At 61.4% G+C, this 17,356-nt stretch overlaps 1 protein-coding gene across 1 annotated transcript in view; it reads right to left on the bottom strand.

Moving 5' to 3' along the window:
* LOC129198985 (mucin-2-like) overlaps window positions 1–17,356 on the bottom strand; it is a 31,669-nt gene that overhangs the window by 12,124 nt on the left and 2,189 nt on the right. The gene's annotated exons all lie outside the window — the stretch shown is intronic.

Below are 17,356 nucleotides of genomic sequence, written 5' to 3'. Positions count from 1 at the left end.
AACGCTGTGCCTGGCCTCAAAACCTCCCTTGGTGGCCCTCGCACAGCCCCACTCACACTGGGGGCTGCGGGCTCGCCGAGACGAGCAGCAGGCCTCGACATAGCACCTTACGTCACTCTACCCTCGGCCAAAAATCAGCATTCACCCTCAAAACTCCAAACGTCGAGCCCCTGCTCCCAGGCCAAAGGTGCCAGACCCAAAACGCGTGCCTGGCCTCAAACCTCCCTTGGTGGCCCTCGCACAGCACCACTCACATTGGGGCTGCGGGCTCGCCGAGCGAGCAAGGCCTCGACATAGCACCTTACGTCACTCTACCCTCGGCCAAAATCAGCACTCACCCTCAAAACTCCAAACGTCGAGCCCCTGCTCCCAGGCCAAAGGTGCCAGACCCAAAACGCGTGCCTGGCCTCAAACCTCCCTTGGTGGCCCTCGCACAGCACCACTCACACTGGGGCTGCGGGGCTCGCCGAGACGAGCAAGGCCTCGACATAGCACCTTACGTCACTCTACCCTCGGCCAAAATCACCATTCACCCTCAAAACTCCAAACGTCGAGCCCCTGCTCCCAGGCCAAAGGTGCCAGACCCAAAACGCGTGCCTGGCCTCAAACCTCCCTTGGTGGCCCTCGCACAGCACCACTCACATGGGGCTGCGGGCTCGCCGAGACGAGCAAGGCCTCGACATAGCACCTTACGTCACTCTACCCTCGGCCAAAATCAGCATTCACCCTCAAAACTCCAAACGTCGAGCCCCTGCTCCCAGGCCAAAGGTGCCAGACCCAAAACGCGTGCCTGGCCTCAAACCTCCTTGGTGGCCCTCGCACAGCACCACTCACACTGGGGCTGCGGGCTCGCCGAGACGAGCAAGGCCTCGACATAGCACCTTACGTCACTCTACCCTCGGCCCAAAATCTCACATTCACCCTCAAAACTCTAAACGTCCAGCCCTGCTCCCAGGCCAAAGGTGCCAGACCCAAAACGCGTGCCTGGCCTCAAACCTCCCTTGGTGGCCCTCGCACAGCACCACTCACACTGGGGCTGCGGGCTCGCCGAGACGAGCAAGGCCTCGACATAGCACCCTTACGTCACTCTACCCTCGGCCAAAATCAGCATTCACCCTCAAAACTCCAAACGTCGAGCCCCTGCTCCCAGGCCAAAGGTGCCAGACCCAAAACGCGTGCCTGGCCTCAAACCTCCCTTGGTGGCCCTCGCACAGCCCCATTCACATTGGGGCTGCGGGCTCGCCGAGACGAGCAAGGCCTCGACATAGCACCTTACGTCACTCTACCCTCGGCCAAAATCAGCATTCACCCTCAAAACTCCAAACGTCGAGCCCCTGCTCCCAGGCCAAAGGTGCCAGACCCAAAACGCGTGCCTGGCCTCAAACCTCCCTTGGTGGCCCTCGCACAGCACCACTCACACTGGTGCGGGGCTCGCCGAGACGAGCAAGGCCTCGACATAGCACCTTACGTCACTCTACCCTCGGCCAAATATCACCATTCACCCTCAAAACTCCCAAACGTCGAGCCCCTGCTCCCAGGCCAAAGGTGCCAGACCCAAAACGCGTGCCTGGCCTCAAACCTCCCTTGGTGGCCCTCGCACAGCCCCATTCACACTGGGGCTGCGGGCTCGCCGAGACGAGCAAGGGCTCGACATAGCACCTTACGTCACTCTACCCTCGGCCAAAATCAGCATTCACCCTCAAAACTCCAAACGTCGAGCCCCTGCTCCCAGGCCAAAGGTGCCAGACCCAAAACGCGTGCCTGGCCTCAAACCTCCCTTGGTGGCCCTCGCACAGCACCAATCACACTGGGGCTGCGGGCTCGCCGAGACGAGCAAGGCCTCGACATAGCACCTTACGTCACTCTACCCTCGGCCAAAATCACCATTCACCCTCAAAACTCCAAACGTCGAGCCCCTGCTCCAGGCCAAGGTGTGCCAGACCACGCACAAAACGCGTGCCTGGCCTCAAACCTCCCTTGGTGGCCCTCGCACAGCACCATTCACACTGGGGCTGCGGGCTCGCCGAGACGAGCAAGGCCTCGACATAGCACCTTACGTCACTCTACCCTCGGCCAAAATCACCATTCACCCTCAAAACTCCAAACGTCGAGCCCCTGCTCCCAGGCCAAAGGTGCCAGACCCAAAACGCGTGCCTGGCCTCAAACCTCCCTTGGTGGCCCTCGCACAGCCCCACTCACATTGGGGCTGCGGGCTCGCCGAGACGAGCAAGGCCTCGACATAGCACCTTACGTCACTCTACCCTCGGCCAAAATCACCATTCACCCTCAAAACTCCAAACGTCGAGCCCCTGCTCCCAGGCCAAAGGTGCCAGACCAAAAACGCGTGCCTGGCCTCAAACCTCCCTTGGTGGCCCTCGCACAGCACCACTCACACTGGGGCTGCGGGCTCGCCGAGAAGAGCAAGGCCTCGACATAGCACCTTACGTCACTCTACCCTCGGCCAAAATCAGCATTCACCCTCAAAACTCCAAACGTCGAGCCCCTGCTCCCAGGCCAAAGGTGCCAGACCCAAAACGCGTGCCTGGCCTCAAACCTCCTTGGTGGCCCTCGCACAGCACCATTCACACTGGGGCTGCGGGCTCGCCGAGACGAGCAAGGCCTCGACATAGCACCTTACGTCACTCTACCCTCGGCCAAAATCAGCACTCACCCTCAAAACTCCAAACGTCGAGCCCCTGCTCCCAGGCCAAAGGTGCCAGACCCAAAACGCGTGCCTGGCCTCAAACCTCCCTTGGTGGCCCTCGCACAGCCCCATTCACACTGGGCTGCGGGCTCGCCGAGACGAGCAAGGCCTCGACATAGCACCTTACGTCACTCTACCCTCGGCCAAAATCAGCATTCACCCTCAAAACTCCAAACGTCGAGCCCCTGCTCCCAGGCCAAAGGTGCCAGACCCAAAACGCGTGCCTGGCCTCAAACCTCCCTTGGTGGCCCTCGCACAGCACCACTCACACTGGGGCTGCGGGCTCGCCGAGACGAGCAAGGCCTCGACATAGCACCTTACGTCACTCTACCCTCGGCCAAAATCAGCATTCACCCTCAAAACTCCAAACGTCGAGCCCCTGCTCCCAGGCCAAAGGTGCCAGACCCAAAACGCGTGCCTGGCCTCAAACCTCCCTTGGTGGCCCTCGCACAGCCCCACTCACATTGGGGCTGCGGGCTCGCCGAGACGAGCAAGGCCTCGACATAGCACCTTACGTCACTCTACCCTCGGCCAAAATCAGCATTCACCCTCAAAACTCCAAACGTCGAGCCCCTGCTCCCAGGCCAAAGGTGCCAGACCCAAAACGCGTGCCTGGCCTCAAACCTCCCTTGGTGGCCCTCGCACAGCCCCACTCACACTGGGGCTGCGGGCTCGCCGAGACGAGCAAGGCCTCGACATAGCACCTTACGTCACTCTACCCTCGGCCAAAATCAGCATTCACCCTCAAAACTCCAAACGTCGAGCCCCTGCTCCCAGGCCAAAGGTGCCAGACCCAAAACGCGTGCCTGGCCTCAAACCTCCCTTGGTGGCCCTCGCACAGCCCCACTCACACTGGGGCTGCGGGCTCGCCGAGACGAGCAAGGCCTCGACATAGCACCTTACGTCACTCTACCCTCGGCCAAAATCAGCATTCACCCTCAAAACTCCAAACGTCGAGCCCCTGCTCCCAGGCCAAAGGTGCCAGACCCAAAACGCGTGCCTGGCCTCAAACCTCCCTTGGTGGCCCTCGCACAGCCCCATTCACATTGGGGCTGCGGGCTCGCCGAGACGAGCAAGGCCTCGACATAGCACCTTACGTCACTCTACCCTCGGCCAAAATCAGCATTCACCCTCAAAACTCCAAACGTCGAGCCCCTGCTCCCAGGCCAAAGGTGCCAGACCCAAAACGCGTGCCTGGCCTCAAACCTCCCTTGGTGGCCCTCGCACAGCCCCACTCACACTGGGGCTGCGGGCTCGCCGAGACGAGCAAGGCCTCGACATAGCACCTTACGTCACTCTACCCTCGGCCAAAATCAGCATTCACCCTCAAAACTCCAAACGTCGAGCCCCTGCTCCCAGGCCAAAGGTGCCAGACCCAAAACGCGTGCCTGGCCTCAAACCTCCCTTGGTGGCCCTCGCACAGCCCCATTCACATTGGGGCTGCGGGCTCGCCGAGACGAGCAAGGCCTCGACATAGCACCTTACGTCACTCTACCCTCGGCCAAAATCAGCATTCACCCTCAAAACTCCAAACGTCGAGCCCCTGCTCCCAGGCCAAAGGTGCCAGACCCAAAACGCGTGCCTGGCCTCAAACCTCCCTTGGTGGCCCTCGCACAGCACCACTCACACTGGGGCTGCGGGCTCGCCGAGACGAGCAAGGCCTCGACATAGCACCTTACGTCACTCTACCCTCGGCCAAAATCAGCATTCACCCTCAAAACTCCAAACGTCGAGCCCCTGCTCCCAGGCCAAAGGTGCCAGACCCAAAACGCGTGCCTGGCCTCAAACCTCCCTTGGTGGCCCTCGCACAGCCCCATTCACACTGGGGCTGCGGGCTCGCCGAGACGAGCAAGGCCTCGACATAGCACCTTACGTCACTCTACCCTCGGCCAAAATCAGCATTCACCCTCAAAACTCCAAACGTCGAGCCCCTGCTCCCAGGCCAAAGGTGCCAGACCCAAAACGCGTGCCTGGCCTCAAACCTCCCTTGGTGGCCCTCGCACAGCACCACTCACACTGGGGCTGCGGGCTCGCCGAGACGAGCAAGGCCTCGACATAGCACCTTACGTCACTCTACCCTCGGCCAAAATCAGCATTCACCCTCAAAACTCCAAACGTCGAGCCCCTGCTCCCAGGCCAAAGGTGCCAGACCCAAAACGCGTGCCTGGCCTCAAACCTCCCTTGGTGGCCCTCGCACAGCCCCATTCACATTGGGGCTGCGGGCTCGCCGAGACGAGCAAGGCCTCGACATAGCACCTTACGTCACTCTACCCTCGGCCAAAATCAGCATTCACCCTCAAAACTCCAAACGTCGAGCCCCTGCTCCCAGGCCAAAGGTGCCAGACCCAAAACGCGTGCCTGGCCTCAAACCTCCCTTGGTGGCCCTCGCACAGCCCCATTCACACTGGGGCTGCGGGCTCGCCGAGACGAGCAAGGCCTCGACATAGCACCTTACGTCACTCTACCCTCGGCCAAAATCAGCATTCACCCTCAAAACTCCAAACGTCGAGCCCCTGCTCCCAGGCCAAAGGTGCCAGACCCAAAACGCGTGCCTGGCCTCAAACCTCCCTTGGTGGCCCTCGCACAGCCCACTCACATTGGGGCTGCGGGCTCGCCGAGACGAGCAAGGCCTCGACATAGCACCTTACGTCACTCTACCCTCGGCCAAAATCAGCATTCACCCTCAAAACTCCAAACGTCGAGCCCCTGCTCCCAGGCCAAAGGTGCCAGACCCAAAACGCGTGCCTGGCCTCAAACCTCCCTTGGTGGCCCTCGCACAGCCCCACTCACATTGGGGCTGCGGGCTCGCCGAGACGAGCAAGGCCTCGACATAGCACCTTACGTCACTCTACCCTCGGCCAAAATCACCATTCACCCTCAAAACTCCAAACGTCGAGCCCCTGCTCCCAGGCCAAAGGTGCCAGACCCAAAACGCGTGCCTGGCCTCAAACCTCCCTTGGTGGCCCTCGCACAGCACCATTCACACTGGGGCTGCGGGCTCGCCGAGCCGAGCAAGGCCTCGACATAGCACCTTACGTCACTCTACCCTCGGCCAAAATCACCATTCACCCTCAAAACTCCAAACGTCGAGCCCCTGCTCCCAGGCCAAAGGTGCCAGACCCAAAACGCGTGCCTGGCCTCAAACCTCCCTTGGTGGCCCTCGCACAGCCCCACTCACACTGGGGCTGCGGGCTCGCCGAGACGAGCAAGGCCTCGACATAGCACCTTACGTCACTCTACCCTCGGCCAAAATCACCATTCACCCTCAAAACTCCAAACGTCGAGCCCCTGCTCCCAGGCCAAAGGTGCCAGACCCAAAACGCGTGCCTGGCCTCAAACCTCCCTTGGTGGCCCTCGCACAGCCCCACTCACACTGGGGCTGCGGGCTCGCCGAGCCGAGCAAGGCCTCGACATAGCACCTTACGTCACTCTACCCTCGGCCAAAATCACCATTCACCCTCAAAACTCCAAACGTCGAGCCCCTGCTCCCAGGCCAAAGGTGCCAGACCCAAAACGCGTGCCTGGCCTCAAACCTCCCTTGCTGGCCCTCGCACAGCCCCACTCACATTGGGGCTGCGGGCTCGTCGAGACGAGCAAGGCCTCGACATAGCACCTTACGTCACTCTACCCTCGGCCAAAATCACCATTCACCCTCAAAACTCCAAACGTCGAGCCCCTGCTCCCAGGCCAAAGGTGCCAGACCCAAAACGCGTGCCTGGCCTCAAACCTCCCTTGGTGGCCCTCGCACAGCCCCATTCACATTGGGGGCTGCGGGCTCGCCGAGACGAGCAAGGCCTCGACATAGCACCTTACGTCACTCTACCCTCGGCCAAAATCAGCCCTCACCCTCAAAACTCCAAACGTCGAGCCCCTGCTCCCAGGCCAAAGGTGCCAGACCCAAAACGCGTGCCTGGCCTCAAACCTCCCTTGGTGGCCCTCGCACAGCCCCACTCACACTGGGGCTGCGGGCTCGCCGAGACGAGCAAGGCCTCGACATAGCACCTTACGTCACTCTACCCTCGGCCAAAATCACCATTCACCCTCAAAACTCCAAACGTCGAGCCCCTGCTCCCAGGCCAAAGGTGCCAGACCCAAAACGCGTGCCTGGCCTCAAACCTCCCTTGCTGGCCCTCGCACAGCCCCATTCACACTGGGGCTGCGGGCTCGCCGAGCCGAGCAAGGCCTCGACATAGCACCTTACGTCACTCTACCCTCGGCCAAAATCAGCCCTCACCCTCAAAACTCCAAACGTCGAGCCCCTGCTCCCAGGCCAAAGGTGCCAGACCCAAAACGCGTGCCTGGCCTCAAACCTCCCTTGGTGGCCCTCGCACAGCCCCACTCACACTGGGGCTGCGGGCTCGCCGAGACGAGCAAGGCCTCGACATAGCACCTTACGTCACTCTACCCTCGGCCAAAATCAGCCCTCACCCTCAAAACTCCAAACGTCGAGCCCCTGCTCCCAGGCCAAAGGTGCCAGACCCAAAACGCGTGCCTGGCCTCAAACCTCCCTTGGTGGCCCTCGCACAACCCCATTCACATTGGGGCTGCGGGCTCGCCGAGACGAGCAAGGCCTCGACATAGCACCTTACGTCACTCTACCCTCGGCCAAAATCAGCATTCACCCTCAAAACTCCAAACGTCGAGCCCCTGCTCCCAGGCCAAAGGTGCCAGACCCAAAACGCGTGCCTGGCCTCAAACCTCCCTTGGTGGCCCTCGCACAGCCCCACTCACACTGGGGCTGCGGGCTCGCCGAGACGAGCAAGGCCTCGACGTAGCACCTTACGTCACTCTACCCTCGGCCAAAATCAGCATTCACCCTCAAAACTCCAAACGTCGAGCCCCTGCTCCCAGGCCAAAGGTGCCAGACCCAAAACGCGTGCCTGGCCTCAAACCTCCCTTGGTGGCCCTCGCACAGCCCCACTCACACTGGGGCTGCGGGCTCGCCGAGACGAGCAAGGCCTCGACATAGCACCTTACGTCACTCTACCCTCGGCCAAAATCACCATTCACCCTCAAAACTCCAAACGTCGAGCCCCTGCTCCCAGGCCAAAGGTGCCAGACCCAAAACGCGTGCCTGGCCTCAAACCTCCCTTGGTGGCCCTCGAACAGCCCCATTCACACTGGGGCTGCGGGCTCGCCGAGCCGAGCAAGGCCTCGACATAGCACCTTACGTCACTCTACCCTCGGCCAAAATCAGCATTCACCCTCAAAACTCCAAACGTCGAGCCCCTGCTCCCAGGCCAAAGGTGCCAGACCCAAAACGCGTGCCTGGCCTCAAACCTCCCTTGGTGGCCCTCGCACAGCACCACTCACACTGGGGCTGCGGGCTCGCCGAGAAGAGCAAGGCCTCGACATAGCACCTTACGTCACTCTACCCTCGGCCAAAATCACCATTCACCCTCAAAACTCCAAACGTCGAGCCCCTGCTCCCAGGCCAAAGGTGCCAGACCCAAAACGCGTGCCTGGCCTCAAACCTCCCTTGGTGGCCTTCGCACAGCCCCATTCACATTGGGGCTGCGGGCTCGCCGAGCCGAGCAAGGCCTCGACATAGCACCTTACGTCACTCTACCCTCGGCCAAAATCACCATTCACCCTCAAAACTCCAAACGTCGAGCCCCTGCTCCCAGGCCAAAGGTGCCAGACCCAAAACGCGTGCCTGGCCTCAAACCTCCCTTGGTGGCCCTCGCACAGCACCACTCACACTGGGGCTGAGGGCTCGCCGAGACGAGCAAGGCCTCGACATAGCACCTTACGTCACTCTACCCTCGGCCAAAATCACCATTCACCCTCAAAACTCCAAACGTCGAGCCCCTGCTCCCAGGCCAAAGGTGCCAGACCCAAAACGCGTGCCTGGCCTCAAACCTCCCTTGGTGGCCCTCGCACAGCCCCACTCACACTGGGGCTGCGGGCTCGCCGAGACGAGCAAGGCCTCGACATAGCACCTTACGTCACTCTACCCTCGGCCAAAATCACCATTCACCCTCAAAACTCCAAACGTCGAGCCCCTGCTCCCAGGCCAAAGGTGCCAGACCCAAAACGCGTGCCTGGCCTCAAACCTCCCTTGGTGGCCCTCGCACAGCACCACTCACACTGGGGCTGCGGGCTCGCCGAGCCGAGCAAGGCCTCGACATAGCACCTTACGTCACTCTACCCTCGGCCAAAATCACCATTCACCCTCAAAACTCCAAACGTCGAGCCCCTGCTCCCAGGCCAAAGGTGCCAGACCCAAAACGCGTGCCTGGCCTCAAACCTCCCTTGCTGGCCCTCGCACAGCCCCACTCACATTGGGGCTGCGGGCTCGCCGAGCCGAGCAAGGCCTCGACATAGCACCTTACGTCACTCTACCCTCGGCCAAAATCACCATTCACCCTCAAAACTCCAAACGTCGAGCCCCTGCTCCCAGGCCAAAGGTGCCAGACCCAAAACGCGTGCCTGGCCTCAAACCTCCCTTGGTGGCCCTCGCACAGCCCCATTCACATTGGGGCTGCGGGCTCGCCGAGACGAGCAAGGCCTCGACATAGCACCTTACGTCACTCTACCCTCGGCCAAAATCAGCCCTCACCCTCAAAACTCCAAACGTCGAGCCCCTGCTCCCAGGCCAAAGGTGCCAGACCCAAAACGCGTGCCTGGCCTCAAACCTCCCTTGGTGGCCCTCGCACAGCCCCACTCACACTGGGGCTGCGGGCTCGCCGAGACGAGCAAGGCCTCGACATAGCACCTTACGTCACTCTACCCTCGGCCAAAATCAGCATCACCCTCAAAACTCCAAACGTCGAGCCCCTGCTCCCAGGCCAAAGGTGCCAGACCCAAAACGCGTGCCTGGCCTCAAACCTCCCTTGGTGGCCCTCGCACAGCCCCATTCACATTGGGGCTGCGGGCTCGCCGAGACGAGCAAGGCCTCGACATAGCACCTTACGTCACTCTACCCTCGGCCAAAATCAGCATTCACCCTCAAAACTCCAAACGTCGAGCCCCTGCTCCCAGGCCAAAGGTGCCAGACCCAAAACGCGTGCCTGGCCTCAAACCTCCCTTGGTGGCCCTCGCACAGCCCCACTCACACTGGGGCTGCGGGCTCGCCGAGACGAGCAAGGCCTCGACATAGCACCTTACGTCACTCTACCCTCGGCCAAAATCAGCATTCACCCTCAAAACTCCAAACGTCGAGCCCCTGCTCCCAGGCCAAAGGTGCCAGACCCAAAACGCGTGCCTGGCCTCAAACCTCCCTTGGTGGCCCTCGCACAGCACCACTCACACTGGGGCTGCGGGCTCGCCGAGACGAGCAAGGCCTCGACATAGCACCTTACGTCACTCTACCCTCGGCCAAAATCACCATTCACCCTCAAAACTCCAAACGTCGAGCCCCTGCTCCCAGGCCAAAGGTGCCAGACCCAAAACGCGTGCCTGGCCTCAAACCTCCCTTGGTGGCCCTCGCACAGCCCCATTCACACTGGGGCTGCGGGCTCGCTGAGACGAGCAAGGCCTCGACATAGCACCTTACGTCACTCTACCCTCGGCCAAAATCAGCATTCACCCTCAAAACTCCAAACGTCGAGCCCCTGCTCCCAGGCCAAAGGTGCCAGACCCAAAACGCGTGCCTGGCCTCAAACCTCCCTTGGTGGCCCTCGCACAGCACCACTCACACTGGGGCTGCGGGCTCGCCGAGACGAGCAAGGCCTCGACATAGCACCTTACGTCACTCTACCCTCGGCCAAAATCAGCATTCACCCTCAAAACTCCAAACGTCGAGCCCCTGCTCCCAGGCCAAAGGTGCCAGACCCAAAACGCGTGCCTGGCCTCAAACCTCCCTTGGTGGCCCTCGCACAGCCCCACTCACATTGGGGCTGCGGGCTCGCCGAGACGAGCAAGGCCTCGACATAGCACCTTACGTCACTCTACCCTCGGCCAAAATCACCATTCACCCTCAAAACTCCAAACGTCGAGCCCCTGCTCCCAGGCCAAAGGTGCCAGACCCAAAACGCGTGCCTGGCCTCAAACCTCCCTTGGTGGCCCTCGCACAGCCCCATTCACATTGGGGCTGCGGGCTCGCCGAGACGAGCAAGGCCTCGACATAGCACCTTACGTCACTCTACTCTCGGCCAAAATCAGCATTCACCCTCAAAACTCCAAACGTCGAGCCCCTGCTCCCAGGCCAAAGGTGCCAGACCCAAAACGCGTGCCTGGCCTCAAACCTCCCTTGGTGGCCCTCGCACAGCCCCACTCACACTGGGGCTGCGGGCTCGCCGAGACGAGCAAGGCCTCGACATAGCACCTTACGTCACTCTACCCTCGGCCAAAATCAGCCCTCACCCTCAAAACTCCAAACGTCGAGCCCCTGCTCCCAGGCCAAAGGTGCCAGACCCAAAACGCGTGCCTGGCCTCAAACCTCCCTTGGTGGCCCTCGCACAGCACCATTCACATTGGGGCTGCGGGCTCGCCGAGACGAGCAAGGCCTCGACATAGCACCTTACGTCACTCTACCCTCGGCCAAAATCAGCATTCACCCTCAAAACTCCAAACGTCGAGCCCCTGCTCCCAGGCCAAAGGTGCCAGACCCAAAACGCGTGCCTGGCCTCAAACCTCCCTTGGTGGCCCTCGCACAGCACCACTCACACTGGGGCTGCGGGCTCGCCGAGACGAGCAAGGCCTCGACATAGCACCTTACGTCACTCTACCCTCGGCCAAAATCAGCATTCACCCTCAAAACTCCAAACGTCGAGCCCCTGCTCCCAGGCCAAAGGTGCCAGACCCAAAACGCGTGCCTGGCCTCAAACCTCCCTTGGTGGCCCTCGCACAGCCCCACTCACACTGGGGCTGCGGGCTCGCCGAGACGAGCAAGGCCTCGACATAGCACCTTACGTCACTCTACCCTCGGCCAAAATCACCACTCACCCTCAAAACTCCAAACGTCGAGCCCCTGCTCCCAGGCCAAAGGTGCCAGACCCAAAACGCGTGCCTGGCCTCAAACCTCCCTTGGTGGCCCTCGCACAGCACCACTCACACTGGGGCTGCGGGCTCGCCGAGACGAGCAAGGCCTCGACATAGCACCTTACGTCACTCTACTCTCGGCCAAAATCAGCATTCACCCTCAAAACTCCAAACGTCGAGCCCCTGCTCCCAGGCCAAAGGTGCCAGACCCAAAACGCGTGCCTGGCCTCAAACCTCCCTTGGTGGCCCTCGCACAGCCCCACTCACATTGGGGCTGCGGGCTCGCCGAGACGAGCAAGGCCTCGACATAGCACCTTACGTCACTCTACCCTCGGCCAAAATCAGCATTCACCCTCAAAACTCCAAACGTCGAGCCCCTGCTCCCAGGCCAAAGGTGCCAGACCCAAAACGCGTGCCTGGCCTCAAACCTCCCTTGGTGGCCCTCGCACAGCCCCATTCACATTGGGGCTGCGGGCTCGCCGAGACGAGCAAGGCCTCGACATAGCACCTTACGTCACTCTACTCTCGGCCAAAATCAGCACTCACCCTCAAAACTCCAAACGTCGAGCCCCTGCTCCCAGGCCAAAGGTGCCAGACCCAAAACGCGTGCCTGGCCTCAAACCTCCCTTGGTGGCCCTCGCACAGCACCACTCACACTGGGGCTGCGGGCTCGCCGAGACGAGCAAGGCCTCGACATAGCACCTTACGTCACTCTACCCTCGGCCAAAATCACCATTCACCCTCAAAACTCCAAACGTCGAGCCCCTGCTCCCAGGCCAAAGGTGCCAGACCCAAAACGCGTGCCTGGCCTCAAACCTCCCTTGGTGGCCCTCGCACAGCCCCACTCACACTTGGGCTGCGGGCTCGCCGAGACGAGCAAGGCCTCGACATAGCACCTTACGTCACTCTACCCTCGGCTAAAATCAGCACTCACCCTCAAAACTCCAAACGTCGAGCCCCTGCTCCCAGGCCAAAGGTGCCAGACCCAAAACGCGTGCCTGGCCTCAAACCTCCCTTGGTGGCCCTCGCACAGCACCACTCACACTGGGGCTGCGGGCTCGCCGAGACGAGCAAGGCCTCGACATAGCACCTTACGTCACTCTACCCTCGGCCAAAATCAGCATTCACCCTCAAAACTCCAAACGTCGAGCCCCTGCTCCCAGGCCAAAGGTGCCAGACCCAAAACGCGTGCCTGGCCTCAAACCTCCCTTGGTGGCCCTCGCACAGCACCACTCACACTGGGGCTGCGGGCTCGCCGAGACGAGCAAGGCCTCGACATAGCACCTTACGTCACTTTACCCTCGGCCAAAATCAGCACTCACCCTCAAAACTCCAAACGTCGAGCCCCTGCTCCCAGGCCAAAGGTGCCAGACCCAAAACGCGTGCCTGGCCTCAAACCTCCCTTGGTGGCCCTCGCACAGCCCCATTCACACTGGGGCTGCGGGCTCGCCGAGACGAGCAAGGCCTCGACATAGCACCTTACGTCACTCTACCCTCGGCCAAAATCACCATTCACCCTCAAAACTCCAAACGTCGAGCCCCTGCTCCCAGGCCAAAGGTGCCAGACCCAAAACGCGTGCCTGGCCTCAAACCTCCCTTGGTGGCCCTCGCACAGCCCCACTCACACTGGGGCTGCGGGCTCGCCGAGACGAGCAAGGCCTCGACATAGCACCTTACGTCACTCTACCCTCGGCCAAAATCAGCACTCACCCTCAAAACTCCAAACGTCGAGCCCCTGCTCCCAGGCCAAAGGTGCCAGACCCAAAACACGTGCCTGGCCTCAAACCTCCCTTGGTGGCCCTCGCACAGCACCATTCACATTGGGGCTGCGGGCTCGCCGAGACGAGCAAGGCCTCGACATAGCACCTTACGTCACTCTACCCTCGGCCAAAATCACCATTCACCCTCAAAACTCCAAACGTCGAGCCCCTGCTCCCAGGCCAAAGGTGCCAGACCCAAAACGCGTGCCTGGCCTCAAACCTCCCTTGGTGGCCCTCGCACAGCCCCACTCACACTGGGGCTGCGGGCTCGCCGAGACGAGCAAGGCCTCGACATAGCACCTTACGTCACTCTACCCTCGGCCAAAATCACCATTCACCCTCAAAACTCCAAACGTCGAGCCCCTGCTCCCAGGCCAAAGGTGCCAGACCCAAAACGCGTGCCTGGCCTCAAACCTCCCTTGGTGGCCCTCGCACAGCACCACTCACACTGGGGCTGCGGGCTCGCCAGACGAGCAAGGCCTCGACATAGCACCTTACGTCACTCTACCCTCGGCCAAAATCACCATTCACCCTCAAAACTCCAAACGTCGAGCCCCTGCTCCCAGGCCAAAGGTGCCAGACCCAAAACGCGTGCCTGGCCTCAAACCTCCCTTGGTGGCCCTCGCACAGCCCCATTCACACTGGGGCTGCGGGCTCGCCGAGACGAGCAAGGCCTCGACATAGCACCTTACGTCACTCTACCCTCGGCCAAAATCACCATTCACCCTCAAAACTCCAAACGTTGAGCCCCTGCTCCCAGGCCAAAGGTGCCAGACCCAAAACGCGTGCCTGGCCTCAAACCTCCCTTGGTGGCCCTCGCACAGCACCACTCACACTGGGGCTGCGGGCTCGCCCAGACGAGCAAGGCCTCGACATAGCACCTTACGTCACTCTACCCTCGGCCAAAATCAGCATTCACCCTCAAAACTCCAAACGTCGAGCCCCTGCTGCCAGGCCAAAGGTGCCAGACCCAAAACGCGTGCCTGGCCTCAAACCTCCCTTGGTGGCCCTCGCACAGCCCCACTCACACTGGGGCTGCGGGCTCGCCGAGACGAGCAAGGCCTCGACATAGCACCTTACGTCACTCTACCCTCGGCCAAAATCAGCCCTCACCCTCAAAACTCCAAACGTCGAGCCCCTGCTGCCAGGCCAAAGGTGCCAGACCCAAAACGCGTGCCTGGCCTCAAACCTCCCTTGGTGGCCCTCGCACAGCCCCACTCACACTGGGGCTGCGGGCTCGCCGAGACGAGCAAGGCCTCGACATAGCACCTTACGTCACTCTACCCTCGGCCAAAATCACCATTCACCCTCAAAACTCCAAACGTCGAGCCCCTGCTCCCAGGCCAAAGGTGCCAGACCCAAAACGTGTGCCTGGCCTCAAACCTCCCTTGGTGGCCCTCGCACAGCCCCACTCACACTGGGGCTGCGGGCTCGCCGAGAAGAGCAAGGCCTCGACATAGCACCTTACGTCACTCTACCCTCGGCCAAAATCACCATTCACCCTCAAAACTCCAAACGTCGAGCCCCTGCTCCCAGGCCAAAGGTGCCAGACCCAAAACGGGTGCCTGGCCTCAAACCTCCCTTGGTGGCCCTCGCACAGCCCCATTCACATTGGGGCTGCGGGCTCGCCGAGACGAGCAAGGCCTCGACATAGCACCTTACGTCACTTTTCCCTCGGCCAAAATCAGCATTCACCCTCAAAACTCCAAACGTCGAGCCCCTGCTCCCAGGCCAAAGGTGCCAGCACCAAAACGCGTGCCTGGCCTCAAACCTCCCTTGGTGGCCCTCGCACAGCACCACTCACACTGGGGCTGCGGGCTCGCCGAGCCGAGCAAGGCCTCGACATAGCACCTTACGTCACTCTACCCTCGGCCAAAATCAGCCCTCACCCTCAAAACTCCAAACATCGAGCCCCTGCTCCCAGGCCAAAGGTGCCAGCACCAAAACGCGTGCCTGGCCTCAAACCTCCCTTGGTGGCCCTCGCACAGCCCCACTCCCACTAGGGCTGCGGGCTCGCCGAGACGAGCAAGGCCTCGACATACCACCTTACGTCACTCTACCCTCGGCCAAAATCAGCATTCACCCTCAAAACTCCAAACGTCGAGCCCCTGCTCCCAGGCCAAAGGTGCCAGACCCAAAACGCGTGCCTGGCCTCAAACCTCCCTTGGTGGCCCTCGCACAGCCCCATTCACATTGGGGCTGCGGGCTCGCCGAGACGAGCAAGGCCTCGACATAGCACCTTACGTCACTCTACCCTCGGCCAAAATCAACATTCACCCTCAAAACTCCAAACGTCGAGCCCCTGCTCCCAGGCCAAAGGTGCCAGACCCAAAACGCGTGCCTGGCCTCAAACCTCCCTTGGTGGCCCTCGCACAGCCCCATTCACATTGGGGCTGCGGGCTCGCCGAGACGAGCAAGGCCTCGACATAGCACCTTACGTCACTCTACCCTCGGCCAAAATCAGCACTCACCCTCAAAACTCCAAACGTCGAGCCCCTGCTGCCAGGCCAAAGGTGCCAGACCCAAAACGCGTGCCTGGCCTCAAACCTCCCTTGGTGGCCCTCGCACAGCACCACTCACACTGGGGCTGCGGGCTCGCCGAGACGAGCAAGGCCTCGACATAGCACCTTACGTCACTCTACCCTCGGCCAAAATCAGCACTCACCCTCAAAACTCCAAACGTCGAGCCCCTGCTGCCAGGCCAAAGGTGCCAGACCCAAAACGCGTGCCTGGCCTCAAACCTCCCTTGGTGGCCCTCGCACAGCCCCACTCACACTGGGGCTGCGGGCTCGCCGAGACGAGCAAGGCCTCGACATAGCACCTTACGTCACTCTACCCTCGGCCAAAATCACCATTCACCCTCAAAACTCCAAACGTCGAGCCCCTGCTCCCAGGCCAAAGGTGCCAGACCCAAAACGCGTGCCTGGCCTCAAACCTCCCTTGGTGGCCCTCGCACAGCCCCACTCACACTGGGGCTGCGGGCTCGCCGAGACGAGCAAGGCCTCGACATAGCACCTTACGTCACTCTACCCTCGGCCAAAATCACCATTCACCCTCAAAACTCCAAACGTCGAGCCCCTGCTCCCAGGCCAAAGGTGCCAGACCCAAAACGCGTGCCTGGCCTCAAACCTCCCTTGGTGGCCCTCGCACAGCCCCACTCACATTGGGGCTGCGGGCTCGCCGAGACGAGCAAGGCCTCGACATAGCACCTTACGTCACTCTACCCTCGGCCAAAATCACCATTCACCCTCAAAACTCCAAACGTCGAGCCCCTGCTCCCAGGCCAAAGGTGCCAGACCCAAAACGCGTGCCTGGCCTCGAACCTCCCTTGGTGGCCCTCGCACAGCACCACTCACATTGGGGCTGCGGGCTCGCCGAGACGAGCAAGGCCTCGACATAGCACCTTACGTCACTCTACCCTCGGCCAAAATCAGCCCTCACCCTCAAAACTCCAAACGTCGAGCCCCTGCTGCCAGGCCAAAGGTGCCAGACCCAAAACGCGTGCCTGGCCTCAAACCTCCCTTGGTGGCCCTCGCACAGCCCCACTCGCACTGGGGCTGCGGGCTTTCCCAGCCGAGCAAGGCCTCGACATAGCACCTTACGTCACTCTACCCTCGGCCAAAATCAGCACTCACCCTCAAAACTCCAAACGTCGAGCCCCTGCTCCCAGGCCAAAGGTGCTAGACCCAAAACGCGTGCCTGGCCTCAAACCTCCCTTGGTGGCCCTCGCACAGCCCCATTCACACTGGGGCTGCGGGCTCGCCGAGACGAGCAAGGCCTCGACATAGCACCTTACATCACTCTACCCTCGGCCAAAATCACCATTCACCCTCAAAACTCCAAACGTCGAGCCCCTGCTCCCAGGCCAAAGGTGCCAGACCCAAAACGCGTGCCTGGCCTCAAACCTCCCTTGGTGGCCCTCGCACAGCACCACTCACACTGGGGCTGCGGGCTCACCGAGACGAGC

This window comes from Grus americana, chromosome 39 (assembly GCF_028858705.1).
Source record: "Grus americana isolate bGruAme1 chromosome 39, bGruAme1.mat, whole genome shotgun sequence".
NCBI classification, from domain to species: domain Eukaryota; kingdom Metazoa; phylum Chordata; class Aves; order Gruiformes; family Gruidae; genus Grus; species Grus americana.
This window is presented reverse-complemented; position numbering and strand designations above follow the sequence as displayed.